We start from the raw sequence: 23,365 nt of genomic DNA on the forward strand, positions 1-23,365 counted from the left end.
TAAAGGCCATGAGGACTGCCTGTCACACCCCACAGGGAGATGGCCTGATGCTCTCAGCCTTGGCTGTTCTGGGTGCTAGATCAGCCATGCTGACTTCCCAGTCAGAGGCAGGCTGAGCCAGTAGGAGAGCCAGGTCTGACAAGGTCTTCAGGCCTTTCCATAACTCTTCTCATTGCCTCACAGGTCTCCTTTGATTCTCTAGATACTGAACTAGTCTTGGCTTCTAAGTCCTCACAGTCCCCCAAATTCCTGCCTCTACCTCCCTCCAAAGACTAGTCACAAGGGCCCTTCATGGCCCTGACCTTCAGAAGTTTTGGCTCCCTTTTCCCAGTTCTCTCCATTCTGCCTTTTGTCCTGGAGCATATTTGTGGTGAGGGTTGGCCCTGCCCTTGGGAAGCTTAGCTCCCTCACACCGCAGCCTGGTTTCAAGCTGTCCTAAGGACAGATGCCCTGGTCCCAGGAGCCCATCCACTGCACACCTGCCCCCTGCCCACAGCTGCCCAAAGACTTTCCTTTGCCACCCCCTCAACACAGCCCTCTATTGTTGCTCTGTTCCTGACGTGAGCATTTCCTCCAAATCCCCACATTGCCTCCCGTGACCCACTTAGAATCCTAACTCTCCAGACTTAAAATAGAAAACACTCAACACAAGCTTTTACACTTCCCGCTACCAGCTGAATAAAGGCTATGTCCTTAGCAAAAACAATAACCGCCTATTACTAACAAAAGTTGCCCACCAATTCAGCACCTATGGCCATTCATTTGCTCAGCTCTCCCCAAGGCACTTCCTACCTGTACTCAGACTGTGTAAGTACCTGGGTGTCTCTCTGGGTATGGGACTTGTGTGTGACAATGTTCTGGGAACGGCTATTGTGTACTATGCTTTCTCTTCTCCTTGGGAAAAACTCTGAAGTGGCTGCTGGCCCTGGGCTCATCTGTAATCTGGGACATTGATCGGGGTTCATTGATAGCTGATTGTTTTCACACGTGACTCGGTCACATTCCTCTAATCTCCATCCTTCTGCTCAGTTTGCATGACAAGAAGCGGCCTCAGTGGGGAGAGGTCGCTCACCTCTGACCAGTATATAATTGGAAAAAGAAGGTCATTGCTGCCTTTGCTTCTGGGGCAGATCAGCTTCGTTCCATTTGTGTCATGAGCTCTTGCCAGCACACACTCTCAATGACGTGGAGACAATGGCTGTGCCCCACAATGGAGCCCACAGAGATGTGCTCAACACAAATCACGAGACCCACGCTTGCTCTCATCAAGACAGGCATGTACGACAACATACACACAACAGGGGCTCTCAACGCTGAGGATAACATCAATGACACACAGGACAACACGTGACATCTACACATAGAGGACACACAAAGAGATGCATGAAAACAATCCTTACTGATGACACAGGCGCCCAATGACATATACACACAGTGAGACACATATAGACATTTTGATGAGAGCAAAGAGCCCAGGCTGAGCTACCATACCAAACAGGAAAAAAATGTTCAATAGTCATTCCTTTCTTCCGGCAATGCCCCTATGGGAATATATCAGAATTACCTGGAGAGCTTTGACAACGTGCATGTTTCCAGGAACCCCTGCAGGCCCGTCCACACCCCTTACAATATGAGTGCATGTGGATCCACACGTTTATGTTGAAAAGCTCCCTCAAGTAACTCAGATACGCCCCCAGGTTTAGAACCATTGAACCAGCTCCCCTCTACTGGGTGTCAGAATTTGCCAGTAGGGGTGTGGGGCTGTATTTTATTTTCTCAGTTTGGGAAGGGACAGGCAGGAGCTAAGAAAAGGATTCGCCTATAGCCGGAAGATTAGGGGCCAAACAGTGGCCAGGAACTGAAAGAGTTAAAACTGGGCATTGATCCCGGCGACCTTGGCTGGCCTCGTTAGCGCCGCACAGCACACATAGAAGGACCCTTCGCGCGGGGACTGTCCCAGAGACTCGCCTGCGCTGCGCCGTTGGGTTGCGAAGGCCCAAAAATCCTACACCGACTCCGAAGCCGTGTCAGCTGCAGCCTTGGGTATCTTTGGGGAACCCTGGTTAGCCCCTGGTCCGGTGATCCAGCCCCCGAGGCACTTCCCCGTGCCATGCTGGGCACTGTAAAAATCAGAAAGTTGCTTCTGTTCGGGGCCCCGGGAGGGGCCGAGCTGCCCTACTCCCAACCCGGCCTCGCAGGGAGGCCTCCGGGAACGGATAGAGGGCACTGCGCGGGGACCGTGGGTCGAAGGCGCGGGTCACTTGAGCCCCGGCGAGGTGGCGCGGAGATCTGCGGGGACAGCACAGGGTCGCGCCGCCCCCTGGCGGCTCAGTGGCAGAGTTGAGGCTGGGGGCAGCGGGGGTCTGGCCGCTCCGGGACAGGTTCCTTGTTCCCAGAGACGAGCGGGGGAAGGATGTTGAAAAGACGCCCCCGCGAAGACTGTCCTGTCCCCCCTCACTTCCGCTCTCCCTCTGTCCCTTTCTCGATTTTATCTCTCTTCCTTCTCCCCCCATCTCGCCCACTCTTCCTGCCCTTCCCCCTCCCGTCCTCACTCCCTCTCCTACCTACCCGCCTTCCTTTCTCTCGTCCTTCGCCCGCCCCCTCCCGCCCCCGCGGGGCAGCGCCTGGGTGCGCCCGCTTGGCAGTTAGCCCATTAGATCTCGTACTATTGATCCGCTTCTGAGCTGAAGCTGACAGCCCCCCACCCCCTTCCCGTTCTCTCCTCGTCCCCATTCCTGTCCGCCCCCCCCCCCATCTCCAGGCGGTCCTGGCCTGTGCCTTCCCCCCCACTCAAACCCCAACGCGGGCTGCGCCGAAGTCTCGCCCTCACGAAGGACAAGAACAAATGTAATTAACGCGACTAGCGAGGGGGGTGGGCCCCTACCCGCACAGGCTCGAGCCGGGGTCCCAGCGGTCCGCCCCCTGCCCGCCGCCTCCCTCCCGCCCCCACGCTCCCTGCCCCCCGGAGCGGGAGCATTTGGGTTGAGCTGCGCCTGCCCTATAAATCCACATATAATTCTCGCCTTTCCTGTTCAGCTAAGGAAAATAAACGTGTAAGGCTGTTTCTGGGAGCCCAGCTCAGGGACCGCTCTAAATTCTCCTCTTATTGAGTCCGGGCTGGAAATCATTCAGTTCGGCGGCGCGCCCCCCACCCTCCCCAACCGCTTGCCCGCCGCAAGCCCGCGCCCGAGCCCGCGCCCGCCGCGCACACGCGCGCGCACACGGGAGGCAAGAGCCGGGTATATAAATATCTCCAGCTCTCCCCATAGCCGGGCAGATTTATTCCGCTGCCAAGCCTGCAGAAAATTGACTTGTTCATGGAGGCGGCTATTGACACATCACCGGGGGGAGGGTTAGGGGAGAAAGCAGTGGAGCCGGCGCCCCTCCATTATACGTTAATGTAATCAGCAGTGTGCGAAATGACTGCGCGGAAAATAGCATCACTGACATTTATATTAGAGGATATTGATGGCAGGAGCTGTGACCGCATCACTCTGCCTCCCGTTTCCACGGATTGACACAGGAGCCTCTTGTTGGCTCCATCCACGCTCGCCTCCCCTCCCCCCCACCCCTCCCCCTCCCTCGTCTTCTCTCCCTCTCTCCACCCACTGTCTCTCTCCTCGCCTCTCCCCCACCCTCCCAGTTCACTCTTCCAGACACTCGTTTTCCAAATAATTCTTGAGCACCTACTGGGTGCCACGTGCAGGGTCTCTCCCGCGCGCCTGTCTCTAGGTTTCTCCCTTTCTTCCCAACAGTGCCCTTGCCCTCTTTCTCCCTTCTCCCCAGCTCTGCCTCCCACTCCCCCTCCCCCTTCCCTAGCTCGGTGGTTGGACCGCTGCTGTCAAAGCAGATAGATAATTGAAAAATGGGCCTCACCTTTGCAGCCAGCAGGAGTGGTTCAGGCAGTTACGGCCGGGGTTACCTACTCCATCTCAGGCCCAGGCTCCAAAAGAGATTCTGAGGAAATTGGATTTTACATGGATGTTTTATTCGGGCAGAGGCTTTAGTGTATATAAATACAGCCGAGGAGGCCTTGGCGGCAAGGATGAGTGAGGCGAGACAATCCCGCCTGGGGCCTTGGAGGCTCAGGGGAGGCAGACAGGCCATGTGCTCAGCTCTGGGTCCCAGACCTGGACATCCGCACATTTCCTCTTCAGCATCTGAGACTAAAAGAGGTTAATGCCTCTGAACAGCTCCTCAAAAGCTGCCTTGGGAATTTTAAAAGTGTTTGATTGTTGACAGGACCATGTACTGAGAAAAGAAGGAAATATACTCAAGAAGTTTGAGGACTGATTCAGTAAATATTTATTGAACCCTTAAATTGGGAGGTATTGTGTTTGGGGTACATGAGTATGTTAGACATGGCTACTGATTTCAAGGACAGTTTGGAGAATGACAACCTGGGGTTTCAGGTTAGGGACAAGGAAGGGGAAAGATGTGGAAGTGGGTACTGAGATCACTTCTCTGATCATCCAATCACCTGAGAAGGTGATGGATGAAGAAGCAGAAGGGAAGCGGGTCAAGCTGGGGGATAGAGAGTCCTACCAGCTCTCCAGTCTCTCTCTCCTGGGCTGGTCAGCAGAGCTTCTGGGATGATTTTAGATAACTGTAGTCACCAAATCTATAGGCAAGTTCACATCCAAAATGTTTGCAGGGAATCTGATGAAATCCTTCGGAGGGCTAGGGTGATAGATCATCAAGGAGCAAGGTGAGGCCTTCCAGAGAGACCAGCTGCAAGGCATGAAGAGGGCCTGAGTGAGAAACCCTTTGTGGGAGACCTAAATTGAAGGTAGATAAGCCAGTGGGGGTAGGGGGGTGGGCATCAGACGACAAGGGAGGTGAGATGTGGTTGTGGGAAGGAGGGAGCAGATGCTTGGGGGCCTAGAATAAGGAATCTTCCAGTGTTTGAATGCCCCGGTCCCTATAGGAAGGCCTCTGTTTCAGTCATGAGCAGGGTCTTTTCTGTGCCTGGTCGGATCTCTGATTAGAGTCTGTGTGGTTGACAGCTGTAGCCCAAATCATTTTTGTTTCTTGAAAGAAGATCTCATGAGCCAACCCATGATTGAAGGACTGGTATTAAGGTGAATATAACCAGGCTGAATGATCACCGAAGGGCCAGGGGATCCTTCTGGGCTCAGAGCAGAGACGACAGCTGCCTTATCCCAGCCACATCTCTGAGAACTGGACCAGTCCTCCCCCAGATTCCAAAGCCCCCCTTCTTCTCCGCAGCCACATTGTTCTACTATTACATCATCAGCCTGCAGGAGTAGGACAGGTGCTGGATAGATCATGGCCATCCCTCCAGCTGCCCCACACACATCCTAGACACTTCCACATGGCATCTGGGAGCTCCAGTCCAGCTCTAGGATGGGAGTACTCTGGGGTAACCACTTCCTGTCTGACTTCTATTAGCGTCTTTCCTCTCTCCTGTGGATTACATTCACTCTGACAGCCTTGAGTCAGACACCCTTCCCAGCTATCAGGAAGCCAGCATTGCTTATACCTCCTCCTCACCTCTGCTCTCAGAGAACCACACGAGCTCATGTCTCCACCCCTCAGGTCTGATCCTGGTTTTGTCTTCCCTTCCTTGTGATTCATTTGACAAAAGATTCTGTGTCCTGAGATTCTGGTCTTACTCCTAGTCTAGAAACCCTTGAATAGGTTGGTGATGAGAATATAAGTGTGTGTGTGTGCATGTACCTGTGCTCACTTGAGCACTGCATGCCCAGGGCACAGGGGACGTCATTCATGGAGCAGGACTTGGTCTCACCCTGCCTTCCAAATTAGGGAACTGACATGCATAAGGAAAATGAAAGAGCAACCAGGGAAGTAACCTCCCACGGCAGGAAGGATGCCTCTCAGTCCTGCATGCCTTATCCAAATGGGATTCTGAGAAGTCATTCTTCCACGATCATTTGCTCAGTAAGCCATCAGAGAGGACCCAGTGACATAGGGGGGAGGGAGGGAAGAAGTTACTAGAAACAGCCATGTAAGACTCAGCCATTCATTGTGATTCAGAGCCTGTCCATTCCTTCTCCCTATGTGAGAAGGCAGCTGGAGACCGGGCTCAAAGGAGAATGGACCTTTGAAAGATAGAAAGCCTGTTTCCAGGGGGCAAAAGAAGCCATTAGGATCAGGAAGGAGGAGGTCTGGTTGGAGAAGCCAGGCTTCACAAAAGTGCGTTTCCAGTCTTAGCAACAAAGCCAATGTTAGCTATACGACTATGATGAGAATCACCTAAACCCTCTGGAATTCAGATCTCTCATTGGTTAAAAAAATGGGGGTGTCCTTTTCAGCTACAATTTCTGATTCTAAGCTGGTGAATGAATATGTTTGGAGAGCCCAACTTGGGATGAAAGAAGGAAGTTCACAGTTAAAGACTGAGACTTACAAAAGGGGTAAAGAAAGATAATTGTGGGGCCAGTGGTCTGAAATTGCTCAGAAAACTCTTCGGGGGCTGAGAACCTGTTGGAGCCAGGACAAGTACAGAGCAGGAAAGTGGACCAGGTTTGGGCAGAGGGGAAGCAGGGATAGATTCAGAAAGCAATGCCCCTAAATTTGTCTCAAGCCGATTCTCTGCTTAGAATTCAGCTGGTACAGCCCAGAGATCCAAGTAACCTGGAAGCTATTAACTCAAATGACAGGAATCTGTGCACTCTTTTATGTTTTGTACTTTGGAGGGTAAGGGGTTAGTTTGTTTCTCTGGAGTTACATAGTCTCTCTGAAACTATGAAGTTTCCTAGTTGAAAAATGTTGTTACAGCATCATGGTAAAGAACCCGCCGGCCAACGCATGATACACAGGAGACGCGGGTTTGATCCCGAGTCAGAAAGATCCCCTGGAGAAGGGAATGGCAACCCACTCCAGTATTCTTGCCTGGAGAATCCCATGGACAGAGGAGCGTGGCGGGCTGCAGCGCATAGGGTCGCAAGGATTCGGACAAGACTGAAGGGACTTAGCACGCAGGCACGCAAGAGCTATTAGGATAGAGAAGGGATCAGAGCGCCCCTAGTGGCAGAGCCTGGTGATTGGCAGCAGTAGTACCGCTTCAAGACCGTGCAGAGGCTGCAGGCAAAGTGAAGCAACCGGAGAGAAGCGGGGTGGGGGGTGGGGGGCACTATAAGTAACGGATACACCACCAGCCCCTCCCGTCTTGACTCGGAAGAAACAGGACAGGTGACCTGGGAAGCTTTGCAGCAGAAAACCGCCTTAGAAGATAATCCCCAGAGGGAAAATACTAGAAGCCCAGAGCACAGGAAGCTAGGAGCCAGCAGGCAGGGAGGAGAGAGAAGAGGGGAGGGAAGATATCCCTTTCCACGGATGTGCCTTGGCTCCAGCCCAGGCAAAGAGGGGCAGATTTTCTGTCTAGTCCCAAGCCCCTGCATCTGCCACCTTGTTTACCTCGTGCCTATTTATAGTTGCAGGCTCCAAGCCCGGCATGGGACTCTGCAATTTATGTGACTACAAACCTCCAAAGGGCACTGGATGCTGGCAGGGCATGGATAAAGACAGGGGCAGGCCTCTCAAGGTCAAAATGGCCACCCTCCCAACCCTGTTGACCTTACACTCCACTAAAGGGCAAGAGGTCATAAGACTAGGCGCAGGCAAGGAAAGACACAGTCGCCTCTTTGCCTCTTCCTACCCTGAGCTGGTTCAGTTTAGGATTGCAAGCAAGTTAGAGAGGACCTGTTTGGTTTGGTTTTCCCTTTGGGAGGTCGTTGGGAAGCTCTGTATGGGAGAGTGGATCTCATCAGGGGATGACTGATTTTGGAGAGAGTGGATGAATCTAGCCTTCTGGGAGGGAGGGGGAAAGGAGCTAGCTCTGCCACCCAACTCTCACCTGCCCATCCTCTTAACATCAGAAGGGAAGAAAAATCCTGATGGTTCAGACAGCAAAGAATCTGCCTGCAATGTGAGTTCGATCCCTGGGTTGGGAAGATCTCCTGGAGAAGGACAGGGCAACCCACTCCAGTATTCTTGCCTGGAGAATTCCATGGACAGAGGAGGCTGGCAGGCTACAGCCCATGGGGTCCCAAAGAGTCAGATACAGCTGAGCAACTAACACTTTCAGAGTATTCCTGGCCACTGTCTTCCTTCTGGGAAGGCCTTAGGAGGCCTGAGCCAGCCCACCTCTCACTGAGGACAGGGTATGCTGGTCTACCAGCGCCTAGGCCTTTGATCACCATGGGATTCTGCTCAAGCAGAATGGCCTGAAGCCTCCCTTTAGAGGCAACCACTACTCGGCCTCTGGCTGACGGTCTACTTCTTGTCTCTCTCCATTGCCTGATACCCTCCAGCCCCCCCATGTGTTCTCCCCTCACTGCTTCCCCCAAAAGTACCCCACACTGTGCATGCCAACTCTGCTCCCTCTGCTATCCCAGCCTCCTGATGTGCCCTCCCCCTCAAACCTTTTGCACTAGTCTCTACCCCATGATTTATCATGAAGTATGGAGGCTAGACATAGCTCAGCTCTGTGTGTGCATGTGTGTGCGTGTGTGTGTGAGTATAAGGATGCCTTGGGTAAGTGGACAGTCGTAAATCATAAGCCAAATGGGTATGAACATGAAGGAGAAGAGAGACCCAAAATGACCTTCTCCTCAACTGTTTTGTTATTTTCTCATCAATCTCTGGTCTGCTGGATAAATCTGAGGGGTTTTAGGGGGGAAGTGCCTCCTTAGAGCCCATGTGACCCTGTGGCCATTGCTGATCCTGCTTTGGTCTTCCCCTCCCCACCACCCTTTCGGGGCTCAGCTGCCTCAGGACTGGACTAAACCTGGTGGGAGGTAAGCAGAGCTGGGGGTCAGGGTTGCCCAGCTGGGATCAACCCACAAGCAGTGGGAGGGGCATTGAAAGATAATGAACCATCAGTTAATGGGGACTCCCTCTCGCCTGGGCCTGGCCTTGGTTTTGGCCTCAGAGAAGGATTGGTCTCTGGGTAAAGTAAGACTCCAGGGAAAAGAAGATGTCCTGGGGTATGGGCCAATTCTCAGACCTGCTCCTCTGACCTCCTTTCCCATTGCAGCCCACGGGGGATGTGAATAAGTGAACCAAGTCAAAGTCCTTTCTTCCTCTGAAGAGGGGAGTCAGGGAATGGAAGAGATTCCTGAGAGTCCCTTTTTGTTCACCTATTAGTCCCCTTTTTCTCTCATCCCTTCTGTGGAGTGAGGGTTGGGGAGTCTGGGAGATGGAGGTCAGGGGTGAGGACAGTGTCTGAGGACCTGGGGAGAAATCAGGGACCTGGGTGGGGATGGGGTTCAGTGGAGAGGAGCCAGGAGGAGGGGTTGGGAGGAGGACAGGGCTGGTCCTCTTGCCCTCTCCCAGAGGGAGGCAGCAGAGGACCATGGGAATTGCCCCAACCAGCAATCAGCAGTTCAGTTCCCTTTGTGTCTCCTGTCCATTGTGGACCCTATTCCAAGGGACTTACTCGGATGGAGTTTCTACAGTTCCAGTCTATGACCCTCTGCTGGAAAGAGATTTGGGGATGTCAGCCTGTTTTTGATTTGGTCGCCATAAGCCCCTCTATTCATTCCTAAGCAGGGAATCCTCTCCTCCTTGTCTAGAGCTTAGAAAATATATCTTTGTTCATTCCTCCACCTCCTCAACCTCCCCCAATTCCCTACCTCCCTTGGAGACCAAGATCCAGCCCTGAGTCACCACCCTGAAGAGGCCCACTCTATGTGAGGGAACTTCTCTGACTGAGCCTGCTGGGCCATGACCAGATGTTCCAGTCTGAGTGTCAGTCTTCCCTAGGGAAATTTGAATGAGGGTCAGGCCCACACACTCCTAAATTCTCTTTTTTGCTACCCACATTTAGGTAGTCACCAGGCCCACTTACCTGGGTATGAGGACCAAGTCAACCTGGAGATGCACAAGGGCAGCAGCTAGGTGGAAGAAATCTGAGGTATGACCTTGAGTTAGATAAAAAACCAAAGCCTCCCAGGGTAGAAACCCTCTCCCTCCTGCCAGCATAGCATTTCTCAGACTGATTGGAAGTTGGGGGCAGGGGACAGAGCACAGATGGGTGGGGAGGGCACTGATCAAGGAAACTAACATCTCAGTTGCTGGGAGCTTAAAGTGAGGGAACTAGAAGGAGCCCAGAGGCCTCAAAGTTACACCCTGAGGCAGAGAGAACATCTCCTAAGGGGCCACTTGAGCATGGGGTAGGAGCTAGAGACAAAATGGCCTTGGTTTGAGGATGGTCTTATCCAAAAGGAAGGTAAGACTGACCAGGTTTTTCAAGAAGAAAGAGGGCCAAAGAGTTTCTTTAGAACCCATATTCTGGGGTATGGGTGCCTGAGAGAATTGAAGACCTGAACTCTGGGGAGCGGAGCTGGGATCCAACAGAAAAGAGCGCGTATGTTTGTAAACCAGTACAGCAACAGAGAGGCAAAGTGGGGGAGTGGCAGGATGGCACTTTTCTCTCTCACTCAGTCTCCTGTTGTTGGTTCTAAGAAACCTGGGGCTCAGAGTGCCCATGATATAAGGCAGCTGGCACCTTACAGATCTCCTAGCCTAGACCTGTTGTTCAGACAGGGAAGGAGAAGCTCAGAGAAGAAAGGGAGACCCTAGTTCCCAGACTGTACCAGTGTCTTCAGTCCTGCTTGGCCATCTACCAGCTTCGTTCTCAGACCCCAGATAAACTTATCCAGTGGAACCCCAGGCTGATCTACCTTCCCATAGATTTGTTCCCAGATCAAATGGGTGGGTGGGTGCCCCCTGCCCGACCCACCCCACTGCTGCTCTGGGTTTAGATCCTTCCGGGTCTGGCTGAGCAAGGAGCCCTGGTTGGGAAATCTGCCTTCTCATTCCTCTTCCAGACTGAGGCTTCTTTGGGGCTCCCTCTGCAGCTTGACATGTCACTGTCTTTCTGTTAAAATGTCTTGCCCACTCTGCCTCTGCCTCTCCTCCTTTCTCTCTTCTCCTACCTTCTCTCCCCGCTGCCACCCCGCCAATCCCTCCCCTGGATAGAGCCCCTGAGCTGCTGAGATGAATCTCTGAAGCTCGTGGTTCTGGCCTGTGTTCCTGGTAATTGAGTTGTGGTCCCTGGTCGTGATGGGGTGGGGGGGGTGGAGTGGCTGCCTGTGGTCCAGGCCTCCTCCCACCATGCACAGGCCGCCTTAGCCCACCCCACTGGGATCCAGCAAAGAGGGTGAGGAGGAGGTGGTGAGGCTTCCTCTTCCCCAGTCCGCCTTCTCTAGCTCTCTGCCTCCCCCTCTACCCCCTCCCTGCTTCATCTCCAGCACAAATCACATGGTGACAGCCCCATCCAACCTTTGGGGAAGGGTTTGTAAATGTGTCTTCCTTAGCTCTGATCTCCAAATTGTTCCTTTTATTGCATTTGTCACGGTGAAGATTAAAGTCCCTGGGTGGCCTGTACCACAAATCACAGAGTCTGCTCAGGGAGCAACTGCAGGTTGGGAACCGATGGAGGGGTCCGGGCCCTGTTACCACCTGTATGTGTGTGTGTGTGCACGTGTGTGCGCACACACGCGTGTATGTGCACTCACAAGCACACACTTCTATCTGTGCTGTGGATTTGTACCCAGGAACAGGAAGATGTGTCCTTGATGTTGTCATTCTAAGCTGTTGGCCCCCTTTGTAGCGCAGCTTGTGACCTCTTCCTCAAGGCTGTCTTCCAGGATCACCCCACCCATTCCATGGTGAGCATCGCTGTCTCTCCTGTATCTTCCGTTAGGCAGGAGGGGAAGCTATGTTCACATCACAGATATTTCAAAATAGCCTTCTGGGTCTCTGGCCGCATCAGTCTCTAGATCCCATCCTGGCAACACTCTGAATGGGTCAAGGGCAGCTAGACCCAAAGCCTTCAAAGAATAGCAGACCTTACCCTGCCCCATCACCCCTAGACTCTGACATTTTTTCTCATAACTGGGACATAACTGGGTTTAGAGGGGACACAGCTAAGACAGAAGAGACCCAGCTGAGGGATCCAAAGGACAAAAGCTCCCTTGTACACACGCACTGAAAATCAGTCCCTTTCCTTCCCTCTTATGAGGTAGGCTTCCTGCCTGTCCCTCATGCACATTCATAACATTCAAATTTATGCCGTAATCTCCGCCGCTCCATATGTATGAGCCTTTGATGGGTGTTTGGGTTTATGGGATGCACCCAGCCCTCCGTTCTCTCGCCCGCCCACCGCCTCCAACCACTGCAAAGACGCTCGTACATAATTGACATCGGCAGATTCTTTCATTATACAAGATTTAGCATCTGCTCGGGGATCGCTCTCTCCTCACTCACTATAGATGACTTTTCCCTGCGTTTCCTATTATCAATTCAAATTAGCCCCATTTCCCCACCGACCAGTGCAGCGTTTACACTTGACAGTGAGGAAACAGCGAGGCTGTAATGGGCTTCTCAATTATTTAGGCCCAGTTAGGCCAGGACCCAGAAAGCCTCAACAAGGGGGTATGTAGAGGTGGGGTCATCATAGCAGGGAGAATAGGGTCACCACTTCTTTGTCTCTGTCTGGCCTTCTTATAGCCTTGCACCCTCACTTTCCACCCTGGGGAAGGCTTCCTCTCCCATCTGGGTCTCTAAGGGGTGGGGCAGTCCCTTGCTGTCTACCCACTACTCAGCAGCAGCTTTTCTCCCTCCATCCCACCTTCCCTATCTCTCATTCCATCCATATTGGCTCCACATGTGTACCTGATGGGCTACCAGCATAAACCAAAGAAGAGGTATTAGCAGCAGCCAGGTTCTGACCCTCTCCCCTTAAGATGTCTATCTTCAAGTGCATCTCTGTGAAGATCTGAGGTAGTGGGCTAGGAGTTCAGAGATCATGGCCAAAAAAAGAAACAGGCATCAGGGAAAGACATTGAAATCATGGCATGCAGCCCTAAGAAGAGACAGAAACACACCCAGAAATGGAGAGACATATGAGAGCCTAAGGGAGCTGACAGAGATGCCTCTGAGGCTTGGGGAGAAGGCATAGGAAAGCAGAAGGCCTGGGTGAAGCCCTTTTTCAAACCACGCTGGCTACACAGAGCTGTAATTAGGTCAGCGCTGCCCACCACTAGTCTGGCTAGTCCAGGCCCGGTCTCCTGTAGTAACTTGTGGTCGCCCTGAGCCCACTAAATGGCCTAAGTACAGGGCAGAAGCTCCAAGTCAGCGAGGCACTGGGCCTAGGTCCTAATTCCAGTCAACCCATCTCAAGGGGGTGGCCCTCACCCATCTCCTTGGTCCCTCCCCTCCAGCCCCCAGCCCCTCCCCTTCCCCAGCCCAGATCAGCTTCCAAGGACAGATGTGGGGGAGAGGAGATGGCAGGCAGGGTCTGAGAGGCCCTGGGATTAGAGGGGTCTTTCCCATGCTCTGCTTCTTTGGAATCAAAGAATTCCTCCATCTGATTGGATTTACCCTAAGTCACAGGCGTGTGGGACCTTCTTTCCCTCAGCAACAGCTGGAAACAGCCCTAAATATGATTAATTAGCACTGTAAAAAGTCCTGGACACAATTAAGATTTATATGTGTGTGTGTGTGTGTGTGTGTGTGTGTGTAGAGAGAGAGGTCAGGAGTGGGGGGAGTGGGGTGGATTACCAGCTACATCTAGTGCCCTCCAAGGAGAGTAGAATGACATTTCCTCAGAGACAGTCCTCTGACATCCATTTCAGGCAAGGGTCATTTTATCCGGCCTCCAGCTTCTGAGCAGATTAGCCCCTTTCGCTGTCCCAGGGGTACTGCTTGATTTTCTGCTTTATTCCTTGATAAGGGGGGGAGGGCGCATGGTTTCTGGGGCAGGTGCCTCATCTCTCTTCCCTCTACCACAAGCAGAATGTCCTCTGCCAAACCTCAGTTCCTCTTGCTGGGTCATTCTAGGGATCAGGGACATATGTGCAAATCTCAACATAGCTCCTTAGACACAAGCCCAGAGGGATGTAAAATAGGAACCTCAGAGGAAACTGAATAAATGAACTGCCAGCCAAGCTTCCTGCCCTGGGAGATATCTCACTTTCATCCTCTAAGACAGGACAGAGGTCATCTCTTTGGACTCCCCCTCCCCACCGCCCCCGCACCTCTAAGATGACAAAAGCTTATTCAGTGAGTCCTCTCCTGCCTCTTCTGTGATTTGGGTAATTGTTCCCAAAGATGTGACATCCCAGCTTTGATGTTGGTGATGATCAATGTTATTTATAATCCTGAAAGGGAAGGAGACAGGAGCACAAACAATTCCCTCCAGTGAATCATCTGAAAATCAGTTCTCAAGAATCTCTGAAGGAGCACTTGATTTTAATTTATTTTCTTTATTACAATGGATCAATAGTCTGTTTTGCTGAGATAACTGAGCCCAGGAAGAGGTTGCCTAGGTTCTGACACCGATGGCCAATGTAATGGACCAGAGGAGTGTGAAAAAGTCCCTGATTTGGCATCTCCTCTCAGAACCCTTCCAGGGTTAATGGCCTGAGTGCCTGGAGCCTCTGCTTTATGGCTGAGTCCCCAGCGGAGGGATCTAGGAAGGCTTAGAGCTGCTGAGTGGTCTTTGGGAGAGAGCCACCATGTATACTGATGGAGTTTATAACAAGCAGGGACCTAAACCACTGGGACTGTAATTCATCATCCTGATATCAAGGCCAAGGAGTATGTGGACACTGCTTGTCAATCCTTGGCCCCGATACAGGCTTGCTGTGAGGATCAAAAGCAAGAGGGATGTTCCAGGGGCCCTGCATGCATGTGTGATGGCTCTATCATAGGGGTCAACTGTGTGGTGCACTCCCCCACCATTTCCATTTACACCCTTTGGGCTTTACAGTGTATCACCATCAGGGAGAGAGGGAAGTGGGTGCAATGGGGGTGAGCAACAGACTTGGGTCCCAGTGGGCAAAACAAGGAGAAGGCAGAGGGTGGGAGATTGGCAAGAGGTGGGCAGGAAAGCAAGCTGAGGATGAGCAGCTCCTCCGTGAGTGTCCTATGCTCTGCTCCTTTGGGCCTGATGATGGTGTTTACACAGATGGCTCCATGTATCTTTGTAGCTTAGTGTGTCTCTGTATGTGTTGTCTCTCTACTCTTGTGTCAAAACTTTGTGACCCTATGGCTAGGGATAAGAGTGTCACCAGAAAGATCAAGAAACTAGGGAGTTATGCAATAGATCAAAATCAGACTTCCTTGGATTTGCTGAGCACAGTATTTGAAACATGAAATTGAATGCCTTTAGGAAAGGTGCCTTTGAGCCACAGATCCCACCACTCCCTATTGCCCTCCACTGGTTGCTTCACATTTATATCATCTGCCTGGTACTGCAGTCTTGAGTCTGTGACCACTTAAAAGGAAGGAGATATGCTACTATTGGTCCATGAATTGTCTCCTGAATAACTAGTCTCCTTCAGAGACAAAGGTTGGAGTCCAACCGCCACCAGATTTCCTGGAAATGAGGGTTACTGGGAACCACTCTTTTTTTTTTCTTTTCAGAGTCAGGAACACCTTTATTGAGGGAAGGAAACAAGTCTCATCTTTCTACGAGAGAGAGGTTCAAGATTATACAGGTGGGATTGGAATCCAGGCTGCATCAGTGGGACTCTTTGCACACTGCCTCTTCCCTTTACCAAGTCAGTTCTGAGCTGAAGTAGAGCTGAGACATGAGAGAGGTCGAGGGAGAAAAAACACAGAGACTCTGAGGGACTCATTTCAAGCTGGTGTGTCCTGGACATGGGCCTCTGCCAGAGGATGGAGGGGGATGGGATGATACCCTGATGGGCAGACTGATTGCTCAAACAGCCCATTCTATGGTCTCATAGGAAGGTAGGGCCCCCCCTTCCTGTCCAGTATCATATCACCACCCTGCTCCATCCTCCGTCTTTCTGGGAGACAGGCAAACTTGGGGGCCTAAAGAAGGGTAGACTTTTTTGTTCTCGAAGCTTAGAGGAGGTAGTTGGGAATGTGTGAGGCTTGATTTGGGTCTGGGGTTAGGACTTGCTCTTTGCTCCTGCTCCACCTTGGTAATCAGCCTTCCAGAACTCAGTGGATCCTATATGGTAAGGCCCCTGGGGGGACCAAAGTAGGATCAGATCTACCCCTGGGATCCCCCATTCAGCCAGCAGCTTCCAGAGTAGGAATCCTGATACAAGCCTTTCATTTGACTTCCAAGAAGCCTAGGATAGAAATGGGGAGGGACTAAAGGGTGCCTTAGAGGTTATGTAAGGGGGTAAGTATTTTGTAGTTATTTATTGAGCATTTATTTTGTGCCAGATATGGGATTGAGTATTTTACATACTATATCTCAATCATCCTCTGAGGAATGTATTACTTTCTCTTAGTACTCAGATAAAAGAAATTGAAGGTCTAGGAAGTTAAAAGCCACACAGCTATTATGTGGTGAATCTGATTAAATTTGAATTTCAAATAAACAATAGTGGTTTTTTTTAAGCATAAATACCCAAGAAAGCATGGGTACACTTTGCTAAATTTGTTGTGTATTTGAATTCGAGTTTGACGGAGCACCCAGCATTTTCTCTGGCAATTCTAGGACCTGCAACAGTCCCCCAGGAAGCCCTGAGGGGAACAGGCCTGAAGTAAAAGGAAATGCCAAGGACAGAGGAGCCTCCAAGGGGTCCGCAAAGGATTCAGACTCGACTTAGCAACTAAACAACAGCAGCAAATGGTGGTCTAAGCTTAATAGACTGCTTAGGCTGCAAAGACAGCCCTTTTCTCTCTTGCTGATTGTCACTGATGCCTCACAGAGCAGGGCAGGGCTTGGAGTCTGGGCTCACCTTCTGCCCCGCCCCCCTCCAACCCGCTCTGCACTGGGGGTGTCAGAGGTCACACCCCTTCATCGATCAGGAGAGATGGGCTGCTCAGTAGGAAGCGGCAGACCACAGGTCTGCACAGCCGGGAACCATGAAAGAAATTTAAAATAATTAAAAATTTCAAGAAATGTGAGATGGCAAAAAGGCGCTTAAAGCAGTCATCACGGGAAAAATTAAAACTCCAGACATTTATCATCAGGTTTCGCACTGAATTATACAATGGAGGTGGGGTGGGGTCCATTGGAGAGCCCGTTCAAGGTTTCCAGCCTCTGAAGGTCTAGCCCAGCCCTCCCTCCATGGCGGGCCTAGCTCTGGGCTGACCTGGCGGATAGAGGATGTGGGAGCGACTCCTGGCCCGCATCCCAGGCTCTCGCGCCCCGCTCTCCTCCCACCTTCCATCAGACCCCGTTCTGGGACCACACGCTGATCCTGCCCGGGCTTCCACTCCTTTTGGGGTCCTCCCTCCTCCGCAGGCTGAGCTCCGCGTGGCTCCACCCCGGGCTCCACCGCCTGCTCCAGCGCTCGCTCAGGCGTCAGCTCCGGTTCAGGCTTGGGCTCCCACTCCCGGCACGGCTGGCTCCGCTTGCTCGGGGCGTCTCCCTACTGAAGAATTATGTTGCATAAAGCAGCCGCCACCATCTTGAACTGGCAGTGAACTTTGCTTTCTACATATAAATACAGATAGCAATCACACCCCAATCAGCGCTGAGGCTTCAGGGCATCATCTCAGCAACTCTAACTTTCCCATTACGATAATGTGATTTTCACTCAGTCTATAATATCACCAGCCATGAATAAAGCAACTGGCTCTTTCTGTCTCTCTCCTCCCTCCCCCTTTTCTCTGCCTCTCTCCCACCCTCCTCAGTCTCTTTCCCTCCCTGGCGCCCTCCTCTTCTATCTCTCTCTGAAACCCCTCCTGGTGTCAGTCTCCATCTGTATCTCTGCATCTCTGAGCATCTCACCCTTCCTCTCCCAAGTCTCTCCTTCCTTCTCCTCTGGGACTCACCTTCCCTAAATACTAAAGACAGGGATGTACAGTCCTCCTGGGGCTCAGTAAAGTTCTGTTCCCCAGTTCTGCCATCATCTGCCTTTGCCTGAAGGTGAGAAACTCTGTGGGATTGGAGGTGGTGGGGGTGCCCTGCAAGGCTTTGGGAAGGTGATGAGATGGGGAGGGGAGGCCAGGACTTGGCTGTGTCCCTTCTCTCTCTCTTTCCTTAGGTAACAGGAAGGCTGTCTGTGAGGATTCCCATCAGGAACTGAAGCATCCAGCAAGGAGAGCTGAAAACTGCCTTCTTAGGAGAGAGTCCTGGAGGTCTTCTGGATACTGGGGGCCCCAAACCCAATCAGGTTCCAAGTGCCAGATTATTGTGAGTACATCCAACTGGTGAGAGGATACTCTAGAGAGGCCTGGGGAAAAGGAGAACCTGCCCAACCTTCTAGGGCTGCTTCTGAGTACCCTGTGCCGTGCACTTGGCTATTCAGCCTAGTGCTGCCTTTGCAGGACGTGTGTTAAAAGTCCACAGACAGGGGACTTCCCCAGTGGTCCGGTGGTTAACAGTCTTCTGCCTTCTAATGCAGGGGATGCGGGTTCAATCCTTGGTTGGGGGAACTAAGATCCCACTTGCCACAGGGTGTGGCCAAAAGGTAAAAAATAATAATAATAAAAGTCCACAGGCAGTCTTTATCAAGGTGTCAGCCACCTTGTCAGAGCTCCTGGAAAGGCCTTCTCTTGCCTTCGTGGACGTTCTCTAGGATGGTGGTAGTGCTAGTTAGGGGGTTGTCTGTGCTGGTGGTTCCTTTATCCATCCCCTAGGTTTGTATTCCAGTTCTTTCACCTACTAGCTTTGAGGCTGTGAACAATGCTCTTAACTTCTCTAAGCTTCAGTGTCCTTATCTATAAAATGAGACGAATTATAGTACCTATCTCGTGAACAAAATAATGTGTATAAAGTGCTTAACACAGTATTTTGGCACATTGTTAAATAAATGTTAGCTATTATTATTACTATTAGCAAATACTGGATAATGCCACATATATAAAGCAGTATATCATATAAATTATGAGCCTGGGTTTTTAGAGTCAGACTGAATTTGGGTTCTAGCTTAGGCACTTACCGGCTTTGTGACCTTAGAAAAGTCACTTAGCCTCTCAGACTCAGTTTCCTCATCTGTAACAGCAGTACTAATAGTCCCTTCTTCATAGTGTTGTAAGGGTTACTCAGGCTAATCTAGTGCTTGGCACAGTGCTGACATATGCCACAGGCTCTAGAAGTATTAGTGATCAAGGGTCAGACATGGCGCATTCAGCCACGAATGAAGCAAACACTGTGGTTGTTCTGTGGGTTATTCTCTGGGCCCTGACCTTTCCTATTGCTCTAGACCATTGATGGTCTTGATCTTTCACTTCTGTGGAGGTTGAGGGTTGGCTTTAATTTCCCTGGCTGTTAAATTTTGCACCTTTTCAGCTGCCCATCTAGCAGACAAGTGGGACTGGAATTCCTGCTTAGCCCCTTTGCTAGGTGAGAGTGGTGAGAGGAGGGGCTTTTGAATGCTCTGTCTCAGGCAAGGGTGACAGTGTCCTGAAGGCAACTCTGGGATGTGCTCCTTAAGGAGGGGATGACAAATTAGAATCAGACATCTGCATTCTGTCCATTTCTGTGTCACTAAGTGTTTATGGAGCCACATCTTTGCTTCATTTATTTATTTATTTTTGGTTTCTCCCAGAAGATTTCTTTGGATGCATTCCCAGCCTGATCTCAGTTGGAAGAAGGGAACGAAGACTCTGCTCACCTCAGCTGGGCCCTGAAGGCGAGACAGTCAGAGCTGCCAGTTCTGGGGCCTGGAAAGGCAGAACCAGAGGAAGAACCTAGGACCAGTGTCTGGCCAGTGGGTTATTTGGATCTCTTTGCTCAAATCTAGCCTCTTTGCTTGGCTCCCGGAGGAAGGAAGCTACCCTTCAAAATCCAGAGCCATAAGCCAAAGCAGTCTTAAACAAGTGTTTCAAGCCAAGGGAACTTGAACTTAAGAGTCTGGTCTCCTCCCTCCTCATCCCACTTCTCAAAGACAAATAAGATATAGTCCATCCCATCCATATGGTCACAATCCAGTGGGCAGGCATGAAAATAAGGAAGTAAAACAAGAGTGAGGGACAACAGAGACAACTACAGGCTGCATTGAGGATAAAAAACAAAGCAGTCGAACCTAACCTATGTTACCTGGTGCAGGTAACTCTTCCTAGAGGAGCTGGTGCTTCAGCTAATTTGTAAATGTGGGCAGAATAGAAGGGGGAAGGGAAGGAAGGGCCCATAAGGCAAGGGGAATGGCATATACAAAAGCCTTGAGGCATCAAACAGCATGGCTCATTTGGAGACCAGCTGTACAGAGGGTTGGGGTGGAGAGGTCACTCTGGGGGAGGCCGGGGGAAGGGGACAGATAGTAAAGGGCTGTGGGCAGTTGTGCTTTTATAGGGGAGGGCATTAGCAGTGGAATGATTTGCATTTCAGAAAACTAGCTCTGAAGAAGATGAAGAGAACGGAGAGGGGAATGTAGCCAGAAACAATGGAGGCTGGGAGGTCAGTAAGGAGGCTCCTACAGCTGTGCAGGTGAGCCTTATAAGGGCATGGACAGGACTGTGTCCACTGGTTGGAGGTAGGATATGATGGGGGAGAGGAATCCTGGATGACATCCTTGGGTAAATGATTGGGACTGATGGAGGTGGGGAACAGAAGGAGTGGAAGGGGTTTGGGGCAAAGGCAAAATACTGAGGTCTGATTGGGATATGTACCCACTTGGGGGATCCAGAGTACATCTCAGCAAAGATACCCTGGAAGTTACAAGGCTATTGAGAATAATTTTATCTCCATACATTTGGGAATGAAGATGTCTGGTAGGGAGTTGGAAACGGGTGTGTGGAATTCAAGAGAGAAGCCTTGTCAGGGTATATGGATTGGAGAGTCACCAGTATATGGATTACGGCCATGGGAAGGAGGTCAGCTACTTGGGAAAGACATGAGAAGAGAAGAGGGCCAAGAATAGTCTTGGGGAGTATCAACACTTAGAGGAGTGTGTGGTTTTCAACCTTGGCAGCACATTTTGATGAGCCAGGGAATTTGAAAAGCACCAGTGTCTGGGCCCCACCCCAGAACAACTAGATCTGAAACTCTGGGAATGAGCTGTAAAAGTTCTTCGTGCATGCGTAATAAGTTGCTTCAGTCCTATCGGACTCTTTGCTACGCTATGGACTGTAATCCACCAAGCTCCTCTGTCCATGAGACTCTCCAGGCAAGGATACTGGAGGGGGTGGCCATGCCCTCCTCCAGGGGATCTTCCCAATCCAGGGATCGAACCTGGGTCTATTGGTCTCATGCATTGGCAGGCAGGTTCTTTAAGACCAGCGCCACCTGGGAAGCCCAAAAGTCCCTCAGGTGATTCTAAAATGGAGGGAACCAGTGACTCAGAGGGAGGGCAGAGGAACACCGCTAGCAAAGACTGAGAAGGAATATTGAGGAAGAATTTTGAGGAGGGAGAGTTCAGATGATGCTCAGGAGGAGCATCAGATGATGCAGAGGAACAGCGGTTGAACCCTACCCAGCACTCATGCTCTATCGGGGACTTGACAGCCTCACTGAACACTCCCAGAGGCTTGATGAGGCAGGTGCTAGTATTATCATCACCGTTTTAGAGATAAGGAAACCAAGGCACAGGGATGTTAAGTACTTGCCCAGAGTCACACTACTAGTAACCAGAAACCAGCATTCAAGCCCAGGTAGGTGACTACTGAGTCTGTGCTCCTAACTGCTAGCCTACCTTTCCCTCCAAGGGTGAAGTGAGGTGAGCATTGCCGGGTTCTAGCCCTTAGCTGGTCCATACAGCCTTCCAAGGGGCCTGCTGTTATCTCTTTCCCTCTTTCTGTCTTTCTGTCCTTCCCCTTTTCATCCCTCCCTACATCACTAAGGCAGCTGCCCTTCATGTCTCTGGTCTTCCCCTGGCTGACAGGCCAGATAAAGCTGGTTCTCCTCTCTATTGGTGAGACCACACTGTCTGCCCCTAACTGGGTGGCTACAACCATGAGCACATGGCCGGTAGCCTCTTCATTCATCATGATGAGCTGGGCATCCTTTTTAGGTCTTCACAGTCTGGAAGAGGGGGGGAGTTGGGGTGATACAGAAGGAATAACGGCTCTGACAGTCCTGGGAAGTAAGTCTTTCAGGGGAGTTGATACTGTGATACGTACTGAGGAGGAAAGAGACTGGAATCCACGTTCACATGGAGGCAATATCAGCCTAGTCAGACACCTGGGACACCCCTCTGCACAGCTCCTGCCTGATTCCCCCAGGCCTGGAGGCAGTGGTTCTTAACCAGCCTGCATGTTAAAATGTAAAAACATACTGCAAGGACCACCTTCTGAACAACTGGAATCTCCAGGGGTAGGACCCAGGCGCTGATGGATTTTAAAAGGTCCCCAGGGGATTTCAATGTAGCCAGAGTTGAGAACAACGTCAAGAAAAGAGCTCTGGATAAGTGTAACAAGACCGTGCTTCTAACTCTCACTTTATCATTTCATAGCTGGTGATCTTGGATGGCCCATCAGACCTCTTTGAGCCTTAGTTTTCTTGTATCTGTAAAATGGGAGTAGTAACTCAACCCTGCCTACATTATACAAATTGTTATGTTGCTCAGGTAGACTGTTGAATGTAGTATATTTTGTTAATTATATAGGGCATTATATAAAAGTGAGGTGGAATTAACCTATACAGACACAAATAGATGCAGGTGTTCACTTAGCACACTAGGGGCACTTGAGTGAGAACGCATACACACGCGCGCGCGCATATGACAGACAGCAGTTGGTTGGGCTCTGAAAGCAGAACTGTGGTTCTCTAGACTTGGCCTTTTATGTTATTAGCCTTCAGAATATGCCATTAAAATGTGGAGCATTGATCTGGGGGGGGGGTGTGTGTGTGCACACACACAAATGTATGTGTTTAAATGATTGCTAAAGTGTGGCATCATTTGAGTCTGCCTGTCAGCCTATCAGAAACGTCATCTATAACCTTCACTGTTTGCAGTTTAATCTCCCCTGCCTCCTCGAGGGCCCTGTTCTGACATTTTAAACCCCATAAATGACAGTAGTGCTCTAAGCCATTTTGAAAAAAGCCAAGCATTTGGAAAAAACACATAGAGACATATCCCTAAATTCCCCTTCCTCTGAACACATGCTCACTCACGCTCATAAGTGGAATCACACACATGCTCATACCCTGCACTGGCCAATTTAGAAGAAGTCACAGATATGGGCCAACATAAGCACCAGTGCGTGATGGCAGGACACAGGTGCATGAAAGCCCAGTATCTGGGGCCTTTGTATGTGCTCCAGTGGGCACACAGCAAACACAGCTTTCTGCTCCTACCCTCAAGTCCTATTCATTCAAAGCTCCTTGGCTTTGAAAGAGAATTGAAGAATCCAAGCTCCTTGGAAGGCTAGTACTGGGAACAGTGGGATAACATGGGAGACTGAGGGGCCCCAAATCTTGAGTTTAGTGTTAGGCAAGGATGTATCAATACATTCATAGGTTTAAGGTCTCCACTCTTGGAAAGCCCGTGGGTACAAA

The 23,365-nt window shown here is 50.9% G+C and overlaps 1 long non-coding RNA gene across 2 annotated transcripts; it reads left to right on the top strand.

Moving 5' to 3' along the window:
* The first annotated feature begins 1,923 nt into the window (after positions 1 to 1,923).
* On the top strand, positions 1,924 to 22,432 carry LOC138427437 (uncharacterized). 2 transcript variants are annotated; one of them, XR_011252004.1, is made up of 4 exons: positions 1,924 to 2,043; positions 9,815 to 9,901; positions 17,973 to 18,121; positions 19,479 to 22,432. It is a non-coding gene; the product is annotated as an uncharacterized lncRNA (long non-coding RNA). The 2 variants fall into 2 exon arrangements; XR_011252005.1 differs by lacking the exon at positions 9,815 to 9,901 and having other exon boundaries at positions 19,479 to 19,841.
* Positions 22,433 to 23,365: the final 933 nt, after the last annotated feature.

The sequence above is a fragment of the Ovis canadensis genome, chromosome 22 (genome assembly GCF_042477335.2).
Source record: "Ovis canadensis isolate MfBH-ARS-UI-01 breed Bighorn chromosome 22, ARS-UI_OviCan_v2, whole genome shotgun sequence".
Taxonomy (NCBI): domain Eukaryota; kingdom Metazoa; phylum Chordata; class Mammalia; order Artiodactyla; family Bovidae; genus Ovis; species Ovis canadensis.